The sequence below is a fragment of the Phyllobates terribilis genome, unplaced genomic scaffold, assembly GCF_046119375.1.
Source record: "Phyllobates terribilis strain yellow unplaced genomic scaffold, ASM4611937v1 Scaffold_8__6_contigs__length_399053987, whole genome shotgun sequence".
NCBI classification, from domain to species: Eukaryota; Metazoa; Chordata; class Amphibia; order Anura; family Dendrobatidae; genus Phyllobates; species Phyllobates terribilis.
Genome location: NW_027362768.1, coordinates 166,897,075 through 166,923,050, shown reverse-complemented (window position 1 = coordinate 166,923,050; position 25,976 = coordinate 166,897,075).

Sequence of the window (25,976 nt, the reverse complement as noted above, 5' to 3'; positions counted from 1 at the left end):
CTTGCCTACACCAGAATATTTTAAACAGATATATTTGTGTCTGAACAGTCAGGGAGACACTATTACTGTTTTTTTTTTATGTAAAAAAGGCCAAAAGCTGGATAATACTGAGATTTGAACCAATGAACTGCAAAACCAAACTTCTAGTTATCTAGCCTCCACCAGAATATTTTAAACATATATATTTGTGTCTGAATAGTCAGGGAGAAACTATTACTGTTTTTTTATGTAAAAAAGGCTAAAAGCTGGATAATACAGAGATTTGAACCGTGCAACTGCAAAACCAAACTTCTAGTTTTCTGGCCTACACCAGAATATTTTAAACAGATATATTTGTGTCTGAACAGTCAGGGAGACACTATTACTTTTTTTTTATGCAAAAAAGGCCAAAAGCTGTGAAAATACAGAGATTTGAACTGTGTAACTGCAAAACCAAACTTCTAGTTATCTGGCCTACACCAGAATATTTTAAACAGATATATTTGTGTCTGAACAGTCAGGAAGACATTATTACTGTTTTTTTACGGAAAAAAGGCCAAAAGCTGGATAATACAGAGATTTGAACCGTGCAACTGCAAAATCAAACTTCTAGTTATTTCGCCTACACCAGAATATTTTAAACAGATATATTTGTGTCTGAACAGTCAGGGAGACACTATTACTGTTTTTTTTTTATGTAAAAAATGCCAAAAGCTGGATAATACTGCGATTTGAACCAGTGAACTGCAAAATCAAACTTCTAGTTATTTCGCCTACACCAGAATATTTTAAACAGATATATTTGTGTCTGAACAGTCAGGGAGACACTATTACTGTTTTTTTTTATGTAAAAAATGCCAAAAGCTGGATAATACTGCGATTTGAACCAGTGAACTGCAAAACCAAACTTCTAGTTTTCTGGCCTACACCAGAATATTTTAAACAGATATATTTGTGTCTGAACAGTCAGGGAGACACTATTACTGTGTTTTTTATGTTAAAAAGGCCAAAAGCTGCATAATACAGAGATTTTAACCATGGAACTGCAAAACCAAACTACTAGTTATCTGGCCTACACCAGAATATTTTAACAGATATATTTGTGTCTGAACAGTCAGGGAGACACTATTACTGTTTTTTTACGGAAAAAAAGGCCAAAAGCTGGATAATACTGAGATTTGAACCATGTAACAGCAAAACCAAACTTCTAGTTATCTAGCCTATACCAGAATATTTTAAACAGATATATTTGTGTCTGAACAGTCAGGGAGACACTATTACTGTTTTTTTTATGTAAAAAATGCCAAAAGCTGGATAATACTGAGATTGGAACCAATGAACTGCAAAATCAAACTTCTAGTTATCTAGCCTTCACCAGAATATTTTAAACAGATATATTTGTGTCTGAATAGTCAGGGAGACACTATTAATGTTTTTTTTATGTAAAAAAGGCTAAAAGCTGGATAATACAGAGATTTGAACCGTGCAGCTGCAAAACCAAACTTCTAGTTGTCTGCCCTACACCAGAATATTTTAAACAGATATATGTGTGTCTGAACAGTCAGGGAGACACTATTACTGTTTTTTTATGTTAAAAAGGCCAAAAGCTGGATAATACTGAGATTTGAACCATGTAGCTGCAAAATCAAACTGCTAGTTATCTTGGCTACACCAGAATATTTTAAACAGATATATTTGTGTCTGAACAGTCAGGGAGACACTATTACTGTTTTTTTTTTATGTAAAAAAGGCCAAAAGCTGGATAATACTGAGATTTGAACCAATGAACTGCAAAACCAAACTTCTAGTTATCTAGCCTCCACCAGAATATTTTAAACATATATATTTGTGTCTGAATAGTCAGGGAGAAACTATCACTGTTTTTTTATGTAAAAAAGGCTAAAAGCTGGATAATACAGAGATTTGAACCGTGCAACTGCAAAACCAAACTTCTAGTTTTCTGGCCTACACCAGAATATTTTAAACAGATATATATGTGTCTGAACAGTCAGGGAGACACTATTACTTTTTTTTTATGCAAAAAAGGCCAAAAGCTGTAAAATACAGAGATTTGAACTGTGTAACTGCAATACCAAACTTCTAGTTATCTGGCCTACACCAGAATATTTTAAACAGATATATTTGTGTCTGAACAGTCAGGAAGACATTATTACTGTTTTTTTACGGAAAAAAGGCCAAAAGCTGGATAATACAGAGATTTGAACCGTGCAACTGCAAAATCAAACTTCTAGTTATTTCGCCTACACCAGAATATTTTAAACAGATATATTTGTGTCTGAACAGTCAGGGAGACACTATTACTGTTTTTTTTTATGTAAAAAATGCCAAAAGCTGGATAATACAAAGATTTGAACCGTGCAACTGCAAATCCAAACTTCTAGCTATCTGGCCTACACCAGAATATTTTAAACAGATATATTTGTGTCTGAACAGTCAAGGAGACACTATTACTGTTTTTCTTAATGTAAAAAAAGGCCAAAAGATGCATAATACAGAGATTTGAACCGTGCAACTGCAAAATCAAACTACTAGCTATCTGGCCTACACCAGAATATTTTAAACAGATATATTTGAGTCTGAACACTCAGGGAGACACTATTATTGTTTTTTTATGTAAAAAAGGCCAAAAGCTGCATAATACAGAGATTTGAACCGTGCAACTGCAACACCAAACTTCTAGTTAACTGGCCTACAGCAGATTATTTTAAACAGATATATTTATGTCTGAACAGTCAGGGAGACACTATTACTGTGTTTTTTATGTAAAAAAGGCCAAAAGCTGCATAATACAGAGATTTGAACCGTGGAACTGCAAAACCAAACTTCTAGTTATCTAGCCTACAGCAGATTATTTTAAACAGATATATTTGTGTCTGAACAGTCAGGGAGACACTATTACTGTGTTTTTTATGTTAAAAAGGCCAAAAGCTGCATAATACAGAGATTTTAACCATGGAACTGCAAAACCAAACTACTCGTTATCTGGCCTACACCAGAATATTTTAAACAGATATATTTGTGTCTGAACAGTCAGGGAGACACTATTACTGTTTTTTTATGGAAAAAAAGGCCAAAAGCTGGATAATACTGAGATTTGAACCATGTAACAGCAAAACCAAACTTCTAGTTATCTAGCCTATACCAGAATATTTTAAACAGATATATTTGTGTCTGAACAGTCAGGGAGACACTATTACTGTTTTTTTTATGTAAAAAATGCCAAAAGCTGGATAATACTGAGATTGGAACCAATGAACTGCAAAATCAAACTTCTAGTTATCTAGCCTTCACCAGAATATTTTAAACAGATATATTTGTGTCTGAATAGTCAGGGAGACACTATTAATGTTTTTTTTATGTAAAAAAGGCTAAAAGCTGGATAATACAGAGATTTGAACCGTGCAGCTGCAAAACCAAACTTCTAGTTGTCTGCCCTACACCAGAATATTTTAAACAGATATATGTGTGTCTGAACAGTCAGGGAGACACTATTACTGTTTTTTTATGTTAAAAAGGCCAAAAGCTGGATAATACTGAGATTTGAACCATGTAGCTGCAAAATCAAACTGCTAGTTATCTTGGCTACACCAGAATATTTTAAACAGATATATTTGTGTCTGAACAGTCAGGGAGACACTATTACTGTTTTTTTTTTATGTAAAAAAGGCCAAAAGCTGGATAATACTGAGATTTGAACCAATGAACTGCAAAACCAAACTTCTAGTTATCTAGCCTCCACCAGAATATTTTAAACATATATATTTGTGTCTGAATAGTCAGGGAGAAACTATCACTGTTTTTTTATGTAAAAAAGGCTAAAAGCTGGATAATACAGAGATTTGAACCGTGCAACTGCAAAACCAAACTTCTAGTTTTCTGGCCTACACCAGAATATTTTAAACAGATATATATGTGTCTGAACAGTCAGGGAGACACTATTACTTTTTTTTTATGCAAAAAAGGCCAAAAGCTGTAAAATACAGAGATTTGAACTGTGTAACTGCAATACCAAACTTCTAGTTATCTGGCCTACACCAGAATATTTTAAACAGATATATTTGTGTCTGAACAGTCAGGAAGACATTATTACTGTTTTTTTACGGAAAAAAGGCCAAAAGCTGGATAATACAGAGATTTGAACCGTGCAACTGCAAAATCAAACTTCTAGTTATTTCGCCTACACCAGAATATTTTAAACAGATATATTTGTGTCTGAACAGTCAGGGAGACACTATTACTGTTTTTTTTTATGTAAAAAATGCCAAAAGCTGGATAATACAAAGATTTGAACCGTGCAACTGCAAATCCAAACTTCTAGCTATCTGGCCTACACCAGAATATTTTAAACAGATATATTTGTGTCTGAACAGTCAAGGAGACACTATTACTGTTTTTCTTAATGTAAAAAAAGGCCAAAAGATGCATAATACAGAGATTTGAACCGTGCAACTGCAAAATCAAACTACTAGCTATCTGGCCTACACCAGAATATTTTAAACAGATATATTTGAGTCTGAACACTCAGGGAGACACTATTATTGTTTTTTTTATGTAAAAAAGGCCAAAAGCTGCATAATACAGAGATTTGAACCGTGCAACTGCAACACCAAACTTCTAGTTAACTGGCCTACAGCAGATTATTTTAAACAGATATATTTATGTCTGAACAGTCAGGGAGACACTATTACTGTGTTTTTTATGTAAAAAAGGCCAAAAGCTGCATAATACAGAGATTTGAACCGTGGAACTGCAAAACCAAACTTCTAGTTATCTAGCCTACAGCAGATTATTTTAAACAGATATATTTGTGTCTGAACAGTCAGGGAGACACTATTACTGTGTTTTTTATGTTAAAAAGGCCAAAAGCTGCATAATACAGAGATTTTAACCATGGAACTGCAAAACCAAACTACTCGTTATCTGGCCTACACCAGAATATTTTAAACAGATATATTTGTGTCTGAACAGTCAGGGAGACACTATTACTGTTTTTTTATGGAAAAAAAGGCCAAAAGCTGGATAATACTGAGATTTGAACCATGTAACAGCAAAACCAAACTTCTAGTTATCTAGCCTATACCAGAATATTTTAAACAGATATATTTGAGTCTGAACAGTCAGGGAGACACTATTATTGTTTTTTTATGTAAAAAAGGCCAAAAGCTGCATAATACAGAGATTTGAACCGTGCAACTGCAAAACCAAACTTCTAGTTAACTGGCCTACAGCAGATTATTTTAAACAGATATATTTATGTCTGAACAGTCAGGGAGACACTATTACTGTGTTTTTTATGTAAAAAAGGCCAAAAGCTGCATAATACAGAGATTTGAACCAGGGAACTGCAAAACCAAACTTCTAGTTATCTAGCCTACAGCAGATTATTTTAAACAGATATATTTGTGTCTGAACAGTCAGGGAGACACTATTACTGTGTTTTTTATGTTAAAAAGGCCAAAAGCTGCATAATACAGAGATTTTAACCATGGAACTGCAAAACCAAACTACTAGTTATCTGGCCTACACCAGAATATTTTAAACAGATATATTTGTGTCTGAACAGTCAGGGAGACACTATTACTGTTTTTTTACGGAAAAAAAGGCCAAAAGCTGGATAATACTGAGATTTGAACCATGTAACAGCAAAACCAAACTTCTAGTTATCTAGCCTATACCAGAATATTTTAAACAGATATATTTGTGTCTGAACAGTCAGGGAGACACTATTACTGTTTTTTTTTTATGTAAAAAAGGCCAAAAGCTGGATAATACTGAGATTTGAACCAATGAACTGCAAAACCAAACTTCTAGTTATCTAGCCTCCACCAGAATATTTTAAACAGATATATTTGTGTCTGAATAGTCAGGGAGACACTATTAATGTTTTTTTTATGTAAAAAAGGCTAAAAGCTGGATAATACAGAGATTTGAACCGTGCAGCTGCAAAACCAAACTTCTAGTTGTCTGCCCTACACCAGAATATTTTAAACAGATATATGTGTGTCTGAACAGTCAGGGAGACACTATTACTGTTTTTTTATGTTAAAAAGGCCAAAAGCTGGATAATACTGAGATTTGAACCATGTAGCTGCAAAATCAAACTGCTAGTTATCTTGCCTACACCAGAATATTTTAAACAGATATATTTGTGTCTGAACAGTCAGGGAGACACTATTACTGTTTTTTTTTTATGTAAAAAAGGCCAAAAGCTGGATAATACTGAGATTTGAACCAATGAACTGCAAAACCAAACTTCTAGTTATCTAGCCTCCACCAGAATATTTTAAACATATATATTTGTGTCTGAATAGTCAGGGAGAAACTATTACTGTTTTTTTATGTAAAAAAGGCTAAAAGCTGGATAATACAGAGATTTGAACCGTGCAACTGCAAAACCAAACTTCTAGTTTTCTGGCCTACACCAGAATATTTTAAACAGATATATTTGTGTCTGAACAGTCAGGGAGACACTATTACTTTTTTTTTATGCAAAAAAGGCCAAAAGCTGTAAAATACAGAGATTTGAACTGTGTAACTGCAAAACCAAACTTCTAGTTATTTCGCCTACACCAGAATATTTTAAACAGATATATTTGTGTCTGAACAGTCAGGGAGACACTATTACTGTTTTTTTTTATGTAAAAAATGCCAAAAGCTGGATAATACTGCGATTTGAACCAGTGAACTGCAAAACCAAACTTCTAGTTTTCTGGCCTACACCAGAATATTTTAAACAGATATATTTGTGTCTGAAAAGTCAGGGAGACACTATTACAATTTTTTTTTATGTAAAAATGGCTAAAAGCTGGATAATACAAAGATTTGAACCGTGCAACTGCAAATCCAAACTTCTAGCTATCTGGCCTACACCAGAATATTTTAAACAGATATATTTGTGTCTGAACAGTCAAGGAGACACTATTACTGTTTTTCTTAATGTAAAAAAAGGCCAAAAGATGCATAATACAGAGATTTGAACCGTGCAACTGCAAAATCAAACTTCTAGCTATCTGGCCTACACCAGAATATTTTAAACAGATATATTTGAGTCTGAACAGTCAGGGAGACACTATTATTGTTTTTTTATGTAAAAAAGGCCAAAAGCTGCATAATACAGAGATTTGAACCGTGCAACTGCAACACCAAACTTCTAGTTAACTGGCCTACAGCAGATTATTTTAAACAGATATATTTATGTCTGAACAGTCAGGGAGACACTATTACTGTGTTTTTTATGTAAAAAAGGCCAAAAGCTGCATAATACAGAGATTTGAACCGTGGAACTGCAAAACCAAACTTCTAGTTATCTAGCCTACAGCAGATTATTTTAAACAGATATATTTGTGTCTGAACAGTCAGGGAGACACTATTACTGTGTTTTTTATGTTAAAAAGGCCAAAAGCTGCATAATACAGAGATTTTAACCATGGAACTGCAAAACCAAACTACTCGTTATCTGGCCTACACCAGAATATTTTAAACAGATATATTTGTGTCTGAACAGTCAGGGAGACACTATTACTGTTTTTTTACGGAAAAAAAGGCCAAAAGCTGGATAATACTGAGATTTGAACCATGTAACAGCAAAACCAAACTTCTAGTTATCTAGCCTATACCAGAATATTTTAAACAGATATATTTGAGTCTGAACAGTCAGGGAGACACTATTATTGTTTTTTTATGTAAAAAAGGCCAAAAGCTGCATAATACAGAGATTTGAACCGTGCAACTGCAAAACCAAACTTCTAGTTAACTGGCCTACAGCAGATTATTTTAAACAGATATATTTATGTCTGAACAGTCAGGGAGACACTTTTACTGTGTTTTTTATGTAAAAAAGGCCAAAAGCTGCATAATACAGAGATTTGAACCAGGGAACTGCAAAACCAAACTTCTAGTTATCTAGCCTACAGCAGATTATTTTAAACAGATATATTTGTGTCTGAACAGTCAGGGAGACACTATTACTGTGTTTTTTATGTTAAAAAGGCCAAAAGCTGCATAATACAGAGATTTTAACCATGGAACTGCAAAACCAAACTACTAGTTATCTGGCCTACACCAGAATATTTTAAACAGATATATTTGTGTCTGAACAGTCAGGGAGACACTATTACTGTTTTTTTACGGAAAAAAAGGCCAAAAGCTGGATAATACTGAGATTTGAACCATGTAACAGCAAAACCAAACTTCTAGTTATCTAGCCTATACCAGAATATTTTAAACAGATATATTTGTGTCTGAACAGTCAGGGAGACACTATTACTGTTTTTTTTATGTAAAAAATGCCAAAAGCTGGATAATACTGAGATTGGAACCAATGAACTGCAAAATCAAACTTCTAGTTATCTAGCCTTCACCAGAATATTTTAAACAGATATATTTGTGTCTGAATAGTCAGGGAGACACTATTAATGTTTTTTTTATGTAAAAAAGGCTAAAAGCTGGATAATACAGAGATTTGAACCGTGCAGCTGCAAAACCAAACTTCTAGTTGTCTGCCCTACACCAGAATATTTTAAACAGATATATGTGTGTCTGAACAGTCAGGGAGACACTATTACTGTTTTTTTATGTTAAAAAGGCCAAAAGCTGGATAATACTGAGATTTGAACCATGTAGCTGCAAAATCAAACTGCTAGTTATCTTGCCTACACCAGAATATTTTAAACAGATATATTTGTGTCTGAACAGTCAGGGAGACACTATTACTGTTTTTTTTTTATGTAAAAAAGGCCAAAAGCTGGATAATACTGAGATTTGAACCAATGAACTGCAAAACCAAACTTCTAGTTATCTAGCCTCCACCAGAATATTTTAAACATATATATTTGTGTCTGAATAGTCAGGGAGAAACTATTACTGTTTTTTTATGTAAAAAAGGCTAAAAGCTGGATAATACAGAGATTTGAACCGTGCAACTGCAAAACCAAACTTCTAGTTTTCTGGCCTACACCAGAATATTTTAAACAGATATATTTGTGTCTGAACAGTCAGGGAGACACTATTACTTTTTTTTTATGCAAAACAGGCCAAAAGCTGTAAAATACAGAGATTTGAACTGTGTAACTGCAAAACCAAACTTCTAGTTATCTGGCCTACACCAGAATATTTTAAACAGATATATTTGTGTCTGAACAGTCAGGAAGACATTATTACTGTTTTTTTACGGAAAAAAGGCCAAAAGCTGGATAATACAGAGATTTGAACCGTGCAACTGCAAAATCAAACTTCTAGTTATTTCGCCTACACCAGAATATTTTAAACAGATATATTTGTGTCTGAACAGTCAGGGAGACACTATTACTGTTTTTTTTATGTAAAAAATGCCAAAAGCTGGATAATACTGCGATTTGAACCAGTGAACTGCAAAACCAAACTTCTAGTTTTCTGGCCTACACCAGAATATTTTAAACAGATATATTTGTGTCTGAAAAGTCAGGGAGACACTATTACAATTTTTTTTTATGTAAAAAAGGCTAAAAGCTGGATAATACAAAGATTTGAACCGTGCAACTGCAAATCCAAACTTCTAGCTATCTGGCCTACACCAGAATATTTTAAACAGATATATTTGTGTCTGAACAGTCAAGAGACACTATTACTGTTTTTCTTAATGTAAAAAAAGGCCAAAAGATGCATAATACAGAGATTTGAACCGTGCAACTGCAAAATCAAACTACTAGCTATCTGGCCTACACCAGAATATTTTAAACAGATATATTTGAGTCTGAACAGTCAGGGAGACACTATTATTGTTTTTTTATGTAAAAAAGGCCAAAAGCTGCATAATACAGAGATTTGAACCGTGCAACTGCAACACCAAACTTCTAGTTAACTGGCCTACAGCAGATTATTTTAAACAGATATATTTATGTCTGAACAGTCAGGGAGACACTATTACTGTGTTTTTTATGTAAAAAAGGCCAAAAGCTGCATAATACAGAGATTTGAACCGTGGAACTGCAAAACCAAACTTCTAGTTATCTAGCCTACAGCAGATTATTTTAAACAGATATATTTGTGTCTGAACAGTCAGGGAGACACTATTACTGTGTTTTTTATGTTAAAAAGGCCAAAAGCTGCATAATACAGAGATTTTAACCATGGAACTGCAAAACCAAACTACTCGTTATCTGGCCTACACCAGAATATTTTAAACAGATATATTTGTGTCTGAACAGTCAGGGAGACACTATTACTGTTTTTTTACGGAAAAAAAGGCCAAAAGCTGGATAATACTGAGATTTGAACCATGTAACAGCAAAACCAAACTTCTAGTTATCTAGCCTATACCAGAATATTTTAAACAGATATATTTGAGTCTGAACAGTCAGGGAGACACTATTACTGTTTTTTTTATGTAAAAAATGCCAAAAGCTGGATAATACTGAGATTGGAACCAATGAACTGCAAAATCAAACTTCTAGTTATCTAGCCTTCACCAGAATATTTTAAACAGATATATTTGTGTCTGAATAGTCAGGGAGACACTATTAATGTTTTTTTTATGTAAAAAAGGCTAAAAGCTGGATAATACAGAGATTTGAACCGTGCAGCTGCAAAACCAAACTTCTAGTTGTCTGCCCTACACCAGAATATTTTAAACAGATATATGTGTGTCTGAACAGTCAGGGAGACACTATTACTGTTTTTTTATGTTAAAAAAGGCCAAAAGCTGGATAATACTGAGATTTGAACCATGTAGCTGCAAAATCAAACTGCTAGTTATCTTGCCTACACCAGAATATTTTAAACAGATATATTTGTGTCTGAACAGTCAGGGAGACACTATTACTGTTTTTTTTTTATGTAAAAAAGGCCAAAAGCTGGATAATACTGAGATTTGAACCAATGAACTGCAAAACCAAACTTCTAGTTATCTAGCCTCCACCAGAATATTTTAAACATAAATATTTGTGTCTGAATAGTCAGGGAGAAACTATTACTGTTTTTTTATGTAAAAATGGCTAAAAGCTGGATAATACAGAGATTTGAACCGTGCAACTGCAAAACCAAACTTCTAGTTTTCTGGCCTACACCAGAATATTTTAAACAGATATATTTGTGTCTGAACAGTCAGGGAGACACTATTACTTTTTTTTCTGCAAAAAAGGCCAAAAACTGTAAAATACAGAGATTTGAACTGTGTAACTGCAAAACCAAACTTCTAGTTTTCTGGCCTACACCAGAATATTTTAAACAGATATATTTGTGTCTGAACAGTCAGGAAGGCATTATTACTGTTTTTTTACGGAAAAAAGGCCAAAAGCTGGATAATACAGAGATTTGAACCGTGCAACTGCAAAATCAAACTTCTAGTTATTTCGCCTACACCAGAATATTTTAAACAGATATATTTGTGTCTGAACAGTCAGGGAGACACTATTACTGTTTTTTTTACGGAAAAAAGGCCAAAAGCTGGATAATACAGAGATTTGAACCGTGCAATTGCAAAACCAAACTATTAGTTATTTGGCCTGCACCAGAAAATTTTAAACAGATATATTTGTGTCTGAACAGTCAGGGAGACACTATTCCTGTTTTTTTTTATGTAAAAAAGGCCAAAAGCAGGATAATACTGAGATTTGAACCGTGGAACTGCAAAACCAAACTTGTAGTTATCTGGCCTACACCAGAATATTTTAAACAGAAATATTGGTGTCTGAACAGTCACATACACACTCAATTTTTTTTTTTTTGGGGGGGGGGGAATACGAAAAATTTAATAAGACGCGTATTTGTACAGTCTGACTGAGGAAAAAAAAATGTAGGATTTAGATGAAAAAAAAAGGAATTTTCCAGGCCCCTGAGTCCGGGGGATAAGTCTAGCAATTTGACCAGCAGGAGCACACAGGACTGTAATGCAGTGTTTATTGGTATAACCACTGCGTCTCCTATACAGCCTGCCTGCCTGCCTAATATCTGGGATGGATATTAGTCCTGAGAAGGACTGTTTGTTTGATTTGGCAGGCTTTAGAGACCCTACACTACCTATTTCGTAATATAAATCTCTCCCTAGCTCTGCAGCACTGACCCTACACTGTCTGATCCAGAGCGACTGTGTCCAAGATGGCGGCGCACGGTTTTAAATACTCGAGGTGACGCTGTGCAGCCAGCCAATCACTGTAATGCCCACAAACAACATGGCTGCGGAATTACAGTGACTGGATGGCAATCCCTGCATGTTCATTGGCTCTGTAAAGAGCGCCAAATGTGCAGGGCAGAGACCCGAGCTCCTGCCCGAGTAACCCGGAAATGCTTGGCGCTCACCGAACTTCCCGAGTAGCGAGATGCTCGGGCGAGTACCAAGCAGTGTAGAGCATGCTCGCTCAACACTAGTGTAGTGTTTATGATGCCCGTGAAAAAAAATATATATTTAAACAGTATGTTCATGTATACCCTTCATGGGTAAATGTTTGTCAGCCCATACACTTAGTGCATGGGCATTACAAGTATAGGAGACCCGCTCCTTTCTAATGGGAACATTTTTTTATGAGGCCCTCTAAGTCTCTTCCAAGGGGCATTGGAGTGCCTCCCAATTTTTGGCAGCCCTTGCATTTACTGCATAGGCCAACACTATGGGAGACCCTCTCCTTTCTAATGAGAATTTGTCATCACTGTGGCCCTTCTCTATGTGTCTTTAAATTCTTAGTTGGGTTTCGCCTAAATTTTGGCAGCCGTTGGACTCACTGCATACCCTATAACTGTATTGCAGACCCTCTCCTTTCTAATGGAAACATATCGTTACTTTGGCCCAGCTCTTTAAATTATTAGTGGGGTTTTTTCCAATTTTTGGCAGCCCTTGCAGTTACGGCATGGACATTACCACTATAGGAGACTTGCTCCTTTATAATGGGAACATTTTTTTTACTGAGACCCTCCTCTATGTGTCTTCAAAAGGGTATTGGGTTCCGTCCAAATTTTTGGCAGCCCTTGCAGTCACTGCATACGCGAAAACAGTATAGGAGACCCACTTGTTAATAATGGGAACAACAAAGCATAGCCGGCTGGTAGCTCTCTAACAATAGCGAGGGCCGACTTTTGGCCCTTTAAGAATGGTAAGGGTCACCTGATGGCCCTATAAAAATAGGCTTTGTGACTTTCAGAGTCCCTCCATCATAAATTAAACAGGATGTGTCTGATGATATGTCACACACTACATGGCCAGATAAGGTTGTAAAATGTTAAAATGACATTTCCCGGTGAATGCATTTGTCACGGTTGAAAGCAATGCAAAAGTGCAAAAACGCATCAAAAACGCTACATGTGAAAATAGCCCAAGGTGTGGAGAAGCATTTTTGTATATTTATTTTGCCTTATATACAAGTCATTACCCTGGAAAGGATGTTCCTTAACATATTTCCCAGGAAAAGCCATTTTGGCTTTGTTTTTGTATGTTTTATTGGGAGTCCGTAAAAGTGGTGTAATAACACTGACAAAATTGGTGACAGCAGTGACCTGGGAGTCAAAAATGCTTCCAGGGGTCTTCCCTGTGCTGTTCCCATGCAATTTGAGCACTGTTCCCATCGATTTGGGCAATTTTTAGGCCCTCTGCAGACCCTCGGGGGGAACCGCCGGAAAAATGCTCAAGTTTCCCATAGATTTACATTGGGCTCGTTACTCGGACCGAACACTCAAGCATTAAAATTTGCTCGACTCGAACTAGGAGTACGAGCATTTTAGTGCTCGCTGATCACTACTTGCTATGAATGCAGTTGCTCTGGAGGGCTCAGTCCTGCACAAATTCTTACCACCCAACATTAAAGTAGATAGGACCTACCAGGATGGGGTCCAAACTATTTCAGGAGGGTCCCTTATAGCAGTGGCATGGACTGCTATTATCTCTTGGCGATTTATTAAATATTCAGTTCTTTCATTTTAGTTGAGGTTTACTTTTATATTTATTTTACAACATCAGAATAAATAATAGAATCGAAAACAGAATGAATTCAGCACTGCAAAAATAACAGCAAAATAATACTGATAATCGTGCTATACAATGTCTATACTAATGGCAACAACCCCTTCAGCCGGGCAGCTAATGTCAACAATTCATCTGGTCAGATTGTAATGCTGTATGGGATGATAACCATATGCCCCGGCACGTTACATAAAAGTGTGGTCCTGGCTGGGTGTTTGGACTTGCGCTGTGAGGGCATTACACCCATGCAGGCTGCATGTAACCAATGTTGATGGTTTACCAGGACCGGATGTTCAATGAGGGAGACCACTTTTCCAAAATAATTTGGTAAGGGTTATATACAAGGGATAGTCGGTGCAAAGTGTTATGCATGTTTCCTTTACAGTATAAAGCATTTTCCACACTGTATCCTTCCTCTGTAGTTTACTCCAGGGCTAGTAAGGAACACTGTTTCTCCCTACTTCGCCACAACACAGTCCGGATCAGCTGGTTTCCATACTTGCTTTTTGGTTCCTTTTTCTTCCACTTCAGGCACCCTGGAACCCTTGCACTCTGGACCCTCCCTAGTTCGACGTACTCAGTCCTGTTTATGCCCATTACCTTCTGCGTCACAAGCTCTAGGGTTTGCAACTCGGTGTCATTTCCAAGGAACCTTCTGCAGATGGCCACTCTGTCTCGTCAACCACTTTTTTTTAGAATCACACTATTCCTTGCCTTAGTCTCCTCTCACAATGGATCACCCTTTTGGCAGCACTGCTCACTTCGCACTCCAAAATAAACTCCTTAACTCTCAAGAAGCAGTCACTTAACACTAACCCCACCCACTATGGGCTAGTCCCAAACATTAACGCTATCCTAACTTACCCTATCATCATAACCTATGCTACAGTCAACTATCTACATTCCTATACTATCTGTCTTATTCACTGTGCCTTACAGTACACATTACTTATCTTACATTACTACACACTATACATTATGCATAACCATATCACAATACATTACAGCACAATTCACATGACACAATATATGCAAAAACACAGGACATTATTCACATTACATCACAACACATTACACTGACACGATTGGTGTCTTCAGGGGTAGGAATGCTGTAGCACAGTCCATCATCCTTACATTCCTCCCCTCATTAATGATGGTCGTCCTTGACCATCCTGACACCCAGAAGACACCAACACAGGGCACAATACTACATATACAACAATCTCCTTCCCGGGGAAAAGTAAGGTCCTTTTCTTTGGTGTGTCGGCATGACCCCAGTCCCACAAAGTTGGGACCCCGAAACATGGAGTTCAAGTTATTTGAACATAGGGCCCTCAGACCTACACAACAGCACCCCAACAGTCCACAGGCACAGTCCAACTTTCTTAAACCAGGCTGAGACATCAGGTTTTCATTCCCCCCTCCCCACAAACATTGGTCCTCGTGTCCAGGACACAGTCCATGTCTGACAAAGTCTATTGTCCCCAGTCAGTCTGTAGGACTGGGACACAGTCCTTTAGAGTCATTTCCCCACCTTAACTAAATAGGATCCACTCCTTGACTGAGGGTGTAAGACATCCTCTGCGGTTGCAGTGTCTCTGCAATCCAGGAGGGGGATGCGCAACAAGCGCAACAAAACTGGAAAGGGTAAAAATTACAAAGTCTTGGCTGTTCGTGGCCATCAACATGGGGAAGTCCCGGATTATTTAAGTCTCTCAGCTGCTCGAGCTCTGGGCCAATGCACTCGTGCTACCAGCAGAACTGGGCCCACTCAATATCTGACTCTTCCTTTTCTTTTGTGATAAACTCTCATGTGACTGTGTTCATATCCAGGCTTCCTTGGCCTCTACTCTCTTTACATACACGGCTGAGTGTGCTCCCTGGGCTACATACACTATGGACAGATTGGCCACTACCTCTGGCAGTCCCGGGATCCTGTCTTCTGCCAAGACTTCACAAAAGCCTGAGTACACTTCTGCACTGTGGTTTCCGACTCTCACTCACAGAGATGTGACAATTCTGGGTGTTACCAACTTCTGGCGAGGCTGAATGGCCGCCGGCTCCCCGCTTCCCTCCGTCCTCATCTGAGAGACCACGACTGCAAACCAGCCCGGTAGTTCCTTCTCCTTCAGGAATTGGACTTGTTCTCCCTTCTGCAGACTAGGCCCATGCTAGAGGGAGCCGGCGTCGACGTACAACTTGTGTCCGGTCCCTTCCTCCATGACAAAGCCGAAGTCCCATCAGTGGTCATAATGCTACATGATGCCACAGGTCATCTGTTGGGTGAGTTTCTCTCCATCAGGATTGTCCAACTGGGCCTGGAACCACTGCTCCCTGCTCCTTCTCCATCTTGGCCTGGACCACCCCCGCAATCCACTTCTCTCGTGAGGTGAGCGGCATGTTCCCAGGGCTGAGTATTACCTCCGGACTTGTGGGAGGCGCCTCTGCTGTTGGAGGGGAAGCCTTTAAGGTCGGAGGAGGAATCTCCAGCATAGGTGGGGGACACACCGGACACAAAGCTAATGAGGCTTTAAGACGTTCGGAGCATCCACAGGCCAGAGGCTGAGGCCTATATCCGATTTGGAGTCAAAGTATCAGGCAATCTTCTCTGCCATGCCACTCGGCTTGACCTCTCTCTCCACCAAGCCTATGAGCCTACGCCACTCACTGCATCCCAGTCCTCCTCAATTGGGTACACCGTACAAGAGCCCGGTGTGCTCCATCCACGCTCTTCCGTCTGCCCTGTCTTTTTTGCTCTTTTCTGACTTACAGTCCATAAATGCTGCAGTCTCTTCTTTCTCCTGAGGCCTGTCATAGCCCCAACTTTCACTGGTTGAAGTCCTCTCTGACTCATAATCCCGTTTCTCAGTCATCTCTACCCGTTCCCTTGGGCCACACCTTACTGGGCAGATCTTCTCTTTCCACCTCACTCTGTGACAATGGTCACTCTTCGTTTGAGGCTCGTGCTGTTAATTCCGGCACTCCCCTCTGTAGGTGTACCTCTTGAAGTCACTTTGAATCCTTCTACTTCTCCCATGCTCACGATGGGCGGGTCCATCTTGCCGTTTCGTGACACACCGCCATTTTGCAGTCCTTGTTCAGAGCAATCTTAGACCATGTACTGGTCTCCATCTTTCTTGTACCCCAAGTGTAACGCAGCGTGGGGCTGTAGCCACGGGTGAGGCACTCATCTTCAGTGCCCCGGCATGTTACTTAAAAGTGTGGGTCCTGGCTGGGTGTGTGGACTTGTGCTGTGAGGGCATTATGCCCGTGAAGGCTGAATGTAACTGATGTTGCTGGTTTGCCAGCGCCAGATGTTTCACAGTTCAATGAGGGAGACCACCTATCCAAAATAAACTCTTTACTGAGCGGTAACTTTGTAAGGTCTTATATACAAGGGATAGCAGGTACAAAGTCTTATACAAGCTTCTGTAGTTTTCTCCAGGGCTTTCAAGGCACACTTTCCAGTTTTAACGCTACAGTCCTGATCAGCAAGTCTTATTACTTGTTCTTTGGTTCAGCATCCTTTTTCTTCCACTACTGGAGCCCTGAAACCCTTGCGCTTGAGACTCCCACTAATTTGACGTACTCAGTCCTGTTTAGGCCAGTTACTTTCTGCGTTACAAACTCTAGGGTTTGTGACTGTGTACACTCCAAGGACCCTTCTCCGGAAGGCCACTCTCTCTCGTCAGCTACTTTTCTTTAGAATCATACTATCCCTTGCCTTAGTCTCTTCTCACAATGGATCACCTTTTTGGCAGCACTGCTCACTTTTCACTCCAAACTCAAACTCCTCAACTAACAGGAAGCAGTCACTTGCCATAACACTAACCCTACCCACTATGGGCTAGTCCCAGACATTAACTCTATCCTAACTTAATTTGTCGCTACCTATGCTAGAGTCAACTATCTACTTGGTTGTGAGAAAATGTCTGCCCCCTTCTTGATTTCTTATTTTTTTGCACGTTTGTCACACTTAAGTGTTTCAGTTCTCAAAACAAATGTAAATATTAGACAAAGATAACACAAGTAAACACATAATGCAGTTTTTAAACTAAGGTCTTTATTATTAAGGGAAAAAGAAATCCAAACCTATAGGGCCCTGTTTGAAAAAGTGATTGCACCTCTTCCCCTACTCTTAAAACATGAATTAACTGTGGTTTATCTCATTTTTGGAAAGCTGAGTTCAATTTCCCTAGCCACACACAAGCCTGAATGCTGCCACACCTGTTCTTAATCAAGAAATCAATTAATGGGACCTGCCTGACAATGTGAAGTAGACCAAAAGATTCTCAAAGGTTAGACATCATGTTGCAATCCAAATAAATTCAGGAACAAATGAGAAACAAAGTAATTGAGATCTGTAAGTATGGAAAAGGTTACAATGACATCTCTAAAGCTTTGGGACTCCAGCGAACCACAGTGAGAGCCATTAGACACAAATGTTGAAAACATGGAACAGTAGAGAACCTTCCCAGGAGTGGCTGGCCCACCAAAATTACCCCAAGAGTGCAGCGACAACCCATCCAAGAGATCACAAAAGACCCCACAATAACATCCAAAGAATTACAGGCCTCACTTGCTTCAGTTAAGGTCAGTGTTCATGACCCCACCAAAAGAAAGAGACTGGGCAAAAATGGCATGCGTGGCAGAGTTCCAAGACAGAAACCACTGCTAAGCAAAAAGAACATAAAGGCTTGTCTCAATTTGCCAGAAAACATCTTGATGATCACCAAGATTTTTGTGAGAATACTCTGTGGACTGACAGTGTATGTCCCATTACATATGGCATAGCATTTCAGAAAAGGAACATCATACCAACATTAAAATATGGTGGTGGTAGTGTGATGGTCTGTGGTTGTTTAGCTGTTTCAGGACCTGGAAGACTTGCTGTGGTAAATGGAACCATGAATTCTGCTGTCTACCAAAAAGTCCTGAAGGAGAATATCTGGCCATCTGTTCGTGCCCATAAGCTGAAGCGCACTTGGGTTATGCAGCAGAGATCCAAAACACACCAGCAAGTCCACCTCTGAATGACTTAAGAAAAACAGAATTAAGACTGTGGAGTGGCCTAGTCAAAGTCCTGACTTTAATCCAGTTGAGATTCTGTGGCAGCACAGTGGCTCACTGGTTAGCACTGCAGCCTTGCAGCACTGGGGTCCAGAGTTTAATTCCCACCAAGGACGACTTCTGCAAGTAGTTTGCATGTTCTCCCCATGTTTGCGTGGGTTTTCTCTGGGTTCTTCGGTTTCCTTCCACATTCCAAAGACATACTGATAAGCAGAATATGTTAGTGCTATATAAAGATTATTATTATTATGACCTTAAAAAGGAGGTTCATACTAGGAAACCCTCCAATGTGGCTGAATTACAACAATTTTGCAAAGATGAGTGGGCCAAAATTCCTCCAGAGGATTGTAAAAGACTCATTGCCAGTTATCGCAAATGCTTGACTGCAGTTGTGGCGGCTAAGGGTGGCCCAACCAGTTATTAGGTTTAGGGGGCAATCACTTTTTCACACAGGACCCTGTAGGTTTGGATTTCTTTTTCCCTTAATAATAAATACCTTAATTTAAAAACTTCATTTGTTGTTTAATTGTGTTATCTTTGACTAATATTTAAATTTGTTTTGTGATCTGAAATATTTAAATGTCACAAACATGTAAAAGAATAAGAAGTCAGGAAGGGGGAACACTTTTTCACACCACGGTACATCCCTATACTATCTGCCTTATTGTTAGGCCAGTACACAGGAGAAGGGCTTTCTCGCGGCGTCCGGCCAGCCCTTTTCCTGCTGGTCAGTAATTGTCAGCATTTAGGTTCCGTTCTAGGGATTCTAAGTGTGGTTTCTGCGTTTATACCGCTAAGCCTCGCCCCTTGCGGTCATGTGCCACTAAGCCACGCCCCCTGCGATCGTGTGCCACTTAGCCATGCCCCTTGCGGTCATGTGCTGCTAAGCCACGCCCCTGCTGTCTGGTACAGCATGGTTGGTTGTCCTGGGGGGCTGGGGCTGTCTGTAGTGTATTTAAGGGCTCTGTGGGCTCCACCCCTGGGGTGAGGTCTCTGGCAGTAAATGCAGTGTGTGTGAGTCGTTGTCAAGGGTTCCTGCTGTGTGTTCCCTAGTAGAGATGAGCGTTGTTCTACTCGAACTGTTCGCCAATCTCAAATTCGAGCTGTTTTGGGCGGTGTTCGAGCCGTTCGGCGAACACGAACGATTTGAGAAAAATTCGGCTGTTCGAGGTTATGTTCGATAACTGTTCGTGCACCAAAATCATAACTGGATTTTTTCTCAGTAATGATGAAAATTAATGTTAATACGCAGTTTGAGTGTACAGCGGGGTGGGGGGAGGGGCAGGGGATGGATCTCTGCAGGAATAATGAAGAACTCCATTTTTTTTCTCTTTCCCGCATTTACAGTGGGGAGGTGCAATCTGTCAGCCTATCAGCAGTGCACACACGGAGCGAAGTGCTTTTTTTCACACAAGCAAGGGCATGTGTCATTGGCAGTGTATGTCACATGTCCTTGCCCTATAAGACCCAGCCATTTTCCCTGTCGCCACCATTTTCTCACTGCTGCAGCTGCGTGTTAGACGGCACCACTGTTGCTGTGTGCGCTATACCTTGTTAATTTCAAGCCAATTTTCGCACAAATCTACAGATAGCTTGGGAGTAGGGAATAGTTGTGATTGCAGTCCTTTTAAGGACTAGGTTACAGCATTTCCTACGACTTTTATCAGGCAGGTCTGTGCTCTTAAATACATAGATTGTGGGAGTAAAGACTAATTGTAATTGCAGTCCTTTTCAGGACTAGGTTACATCAGTTCCTATCAGTTTTTGCCAGGCAGGTCTGTGCCAGTGCTGTGCAAGTTTTTTTCACAGCATTTGGCTGAATCTAGCAAAGCTAATCCTTTTTGGCCTATTGCAGAGTGTGTTAGTCAGTGGAGTAGCCTATCTGTGTTGCAAGACATACCACCTGTGTATAGAATACCAATTTTTTTACTGCACCTAGTGAAGTAAAATCTTTTGGGCATAGCATCATTCTATTAGTCCATCTATACTGACCTCCATCAGGTTGCAAACTGAATATAATTTTTTTCTGCATCTAGCTCTGAAAAAATATTTGGCCTTCTAGCAGTGTGTGGGACTTTCTCTATTAGTCCATCTATACTGACCTCCATCAGGTTGCAAATTAAAAATAATTTATATCTGCATCTAGCTCTGAAAAAATATTTGTCCTTCTAGCAGTGTGTGGGACTTTCTCTATTAGTCCATCTATACTGACCTCCATCAGGTTGCAAATTAAAAATAATTTTTTGTCTGCATCTAGCTCTGAAAAAATATTTGGCCTTCTAGCAGTGTGTGGGACTTTCTCTATTAGTCCATCTATACTGACCTCCATCAGGCTGCAAATTAAAAATAATTTTTATCTGCATCTACCTCTGAAAAAATATTTGGCCTTCTAGCAGTGTGTGGGACTTGTTCCATTAGTCCATCTATACTGACCTCCATCAGGTTGCAAATTGAATATCATTTTTTACTGCATCTACTTCTGAAAAAATGTTTGGGCTTCTAGCAGTGTGTGGGACTGGGTCTATTAGTTCATCTATACTGACCTCCATCAGGTTGCAAATTAAAAATAATTTTTATCTGCATCTAGCTCTGAAAAAATATTTGGGCTTCTAGCAGTGTGTGGGACTCATTGTATTGGGCCATCTATACCAAGCTCCACCAGCTTTGAAATTAATAATAATTTTTAGCTGCATCTAGCCCTGAAAATAATTTTTCCCAATAGTGGTAGCAATAGAAATATGGGGCGCGCGCCTGGCTAACAAAAATATACGCTTCATAACACAAAACACCAGCCTAGCGCACTGCATTAATAAGATGGCATCATCGTCTCTCCCAGTGCTAGGCCTACTACGCAGGCTAGCATTCCTGTGCCTAAAACACAATGTATGGGTCCACGCTAGCCACTATGCTGAGGGGTATAAAGCTGCTCCTAACGCTTTATAACAATTCAATTGGCAGATTTTCACAGAGCTCTTCCACAACGCCCACCCATCGAGCAACAGTTGCCCACCCTCCCTATGGGATCTAGTGGCGAATAGTTGATGCCATTATTCAGAGCGTCAGTTGCCCCGTCAACGTGGCAAGCATACGGTAAGGCATGGGAAGAGTGGACACGACTAGTAGCAGGCAGACGGGTTGACCAATGTGAACAAGCCAGATCACAAGTCACCATAGAATTTCTCCACCAGCTAATGATGAGGGGCATATCAGGAGCGTCAGCACAGCGGTGTCTGACCGGAGTAGCATTTCACTTCCAACTACTGAATTGGGGAGATGTGACAAAGATTCATCATCAGACAATCCATAAAAGGGTGGAAAAGGGGTCAGCCAAGTCAGGAATGTAGACGTCCCGTCCCGTGTCACTAAAACTGATTTCTCACATCATATCCCTAACACCATTAACATGACACTCACAATTTGAAGCAACACTAATGTCTACTGCATTTGTGATCGCCTTCTTCGGGGCGCTATGTATAAGCGAATTAGTCCCTCAATCCAAAATTACCACCAGTGGAGGCTTATTACACCAGGACGTAGTCATAGCCAATAATGCAATACGTCTACGCATACACCAATCGAAAACGGTTCCAGCGGGCAGGGGTACTTGGGTACTTCTACAACCCACAAACGGTACACTGAGTCAGGTAACAATAGTAAAAACATATCTAACCATCAGATCACAAAGTAATTTCTTCCTATCACACATTGATGGAACGCCATTATCAAGATACCTGTTCCAAGCTATATTTAATAAATGCATAACATCGGCAGGGAACCACCCCAAAGATTACGGGACACACTCATTCCGCATAGGTGCGGCCACGGAAGCAGCAAGAGCAGGACTGTCAGAAACGGAAGTTCAGAGGATAAGGAGATGGCGATCCACGTGTTTGGGGAGATACATAAGACCGGACTTGTTATCCTAACGTGGTTTGTTTCTTTTACAGGTGACGCTAAGCCAACAGTGTGAGTGATAGGCCACTCGTATATATATTGGGCACAAAAAAGGGCGAAAGTCCGCCCAGGCGGGAGGAAATTAGAGTTTCATAACACATATTTCAACTGGAGAGGTATTAGAGGCCTGCTATGGCCACAGGTACTAATGGAGGTAATCAAGGTAGGGAGAGAGGCAAGAGGTCCGGTCATCTTAGTTATACAGGCCGGGGGAAACAACCTAGGTCATCACAAGAGCGCATAACTAATGGCAATAATGAAACTAGACACTGAGCGCTTCAGAGAATTTTTCACAAAATTAGCTATAGTATGGTCAGAGATTGTGCCGATAGCGGTATGGCAAGGTGCGCGAGACATCACGGCCATCGAATGGACAAGGCAGGTAATAAATATTCGGATGGCAAAATTTAGAAGAGACAGAGGCGGTGTAGTGATACGACACCGACAACTGGAAGGAGATAAAGCAGGCCTCATACGGCCCGACGGTGTTCACTTAATAGATATTGGACTGGACATATTCCTGTCAGGACTCCAGGACGGAGTGGAACAAGCGTTAAGAGTGATGGGTGGGGGTCAGAGACCTGCATACGAGTACGCTGGATCCTCCGTGGCCTGGAAATAGAAAGGACATGTTGGAGAGTTACACTTGTTGGCCAACTTGCCGGAGTGGGGACCCAGGGCATGCTGCAACAAGCTGAATTATTTTAGAAATAAAATGCATTTCTAATGGAATGAGTATAAAGAGTTAATAAAGTTGTGACCGATCCTCACCCATCCAGTTGTAAGAGTTACATTATTGTATTGTCCATGAAAGGGGGGCGGTAGGGGGGCTGAGCGTCTGGGTTTGGTTGGGGGTCCCCACAGTCTGCCTAGGCTAGATTCATTTAAAAATTCTTATTAGATACACAGGCGGTGCAGCTTGCTTCGCAGCTGGGCTACTACGCCCAAAGTATTGCCTAGGCTAGATGCAGTTAAAAATTCTACGCTGACTAGCAGACACTGAAGATTTGGAGCAGACCTCTGAGTAAACAGCTCTTCAGACTTAACTATCTGTGTTACCCCAAGCCATAGTGTATGTAGTTTCTTACAGTTAAAAGGGGGGGGGTGCGACCCAACCCACCTGGAATTGACGATGCCAACGTCACGTAAGACACAGCAAGGGGACTCCCAAAATTGTGGCACAGACACCACTTAACCCTAGAACGCATACCTGTGGCCTTGCAGGCCCACCCAGTTAATTGTTTTCTATTTTCTGCAAGATTACTTTAGTTAGAATTTTGAAACTCTAGGTATTGTTCATGTATATAGTTGTTTGTCATTTGAGTTTGAGCTATTCCACGTTATTTGCACACGGGCCTAAAGGGCCCCAGGTATGTGAAAGTGTAGATTTTTATGGTCATGCGTTCTAGGGTTAAGTGGCATCAATTGCCCCACTGTTGCTTAAAACGGTTGGTGAGGTGATTTTACCAAATCCCCAAGCTTTTAGTCTCCCAAGGATGACAAAGGGGTAGAAATGTCCTTGCGAATCCATGATTTGTTCATCTTTATGAACGTGAGTCTGTCTACATTCTCAGTGGACAGCCGCGTGCGCTTATCTGTCAGCACACCACCAGCAGCGCTGAACACACGTTCAGAGAGAACGCTGGCTGCATGGCATGACAAGATCTCCAAGGCGTGAGTGGCGAGCTCCGGCGATTATTCCAGATTGGAATACCAAAATGAGCAAGGGTCCAGTGACACAGTCATGGCTTCGATGTTCACTTGGAGATTCTCCTGTACCATCCTCTCTAGGCATTGACTATGTGTCAGACTTCTTGTCTCCTGTGGCCTTGCAAAGGATGGTCTAAAAAAGTGGTGAAACGATTCCACAAAATTGCTGTTACCAGCAGATACTGTGTTACTGTTACTGTTTGAGTGATGAAGACTCGACAGTCCCACCGTTGGCAAGTTAGAACTGTGAGATTCACTACGTGCACCACTGGTGTTTTGTGGAAAAGCACATGTAAGATTCTGCAACAGCGTCTGCAGATACTCCTGCATTCGTCAATACCTTTTTATGGCAGGAATTATTTCGGCAAATATACTTTTGTACCGGGGATCTAAGAGTGTGGCAACCCAGTAGTCGGGTGTTAGAACCTTGCTCTTAGCTTTTTTTTTCCTTTGCTGGTCACATGACCTTGTTGGCCTATTTAGGCCTGCTCCGCCCTTCTGGCTTTGCTGGACTTCATTGTATATCTACTTTCTAGCTAGCCTATTCCTTAGAGAATTTGCAGGCTGGACTTACTGTTATGTTCAGCAAAGGAAAAAAAAAGCTAAGAGCAAGGTTCTAACATCGGGATTACTTCGAATTCTGACAATCCGGGGGTCATGTTGCAGGTAGTGCAGCAAGAAGGCACTCATGTGTCTTGCGCATCCAGAAGTACCAAGTCCTTGTTGTGTTGGTAGCGAGGTAAGAATCATGCTTCCTTCCTCTGCCAACAGAAATGTGATCAAGGTCTCCCTCATCTGATGAGTCTTCCATGCCCATCGCCAGTTCGTCCTCCACTTCTTCCTCGGCTCCTGCACCTTCCTCAACAGTTTGGCTGCTACCATGCGCCCTGGTTAATCCCTCTCCCCCACCCTCCCATGCCTGCCGCCTTGGTGCTGCCAACCGTCTGGACCTTGGAGATGTTATCCCTTCCGCATACGACTCCTCCTCTACTTCCTCCACCTCCTCTTGTCCCACCACCTGACTCTGAATTCTGTTTAATGTGTGCTCCAGCATGTAAATCACCGGAATAGTCATGCTGATAATGGCATCGTCGTCAGCACTAAACATCTTCGTCGCCATTTCAAAACTGTGCAGAAGGGTGTGTGGCGCCCCTGAGGGTTCAGTCGCCACAGAGTTACTGAATCTCACCCAGAGGTGTGGTATCTCACCCTCAGGTAAGGAAGGCGTATGGCTCGAGACCCTGACTCCTGCATCCAACACATACCCGCAGTGGGGGTAGGGCGAGATTGCTCCTAAGGGAGAGCACAGTCCCAGGTC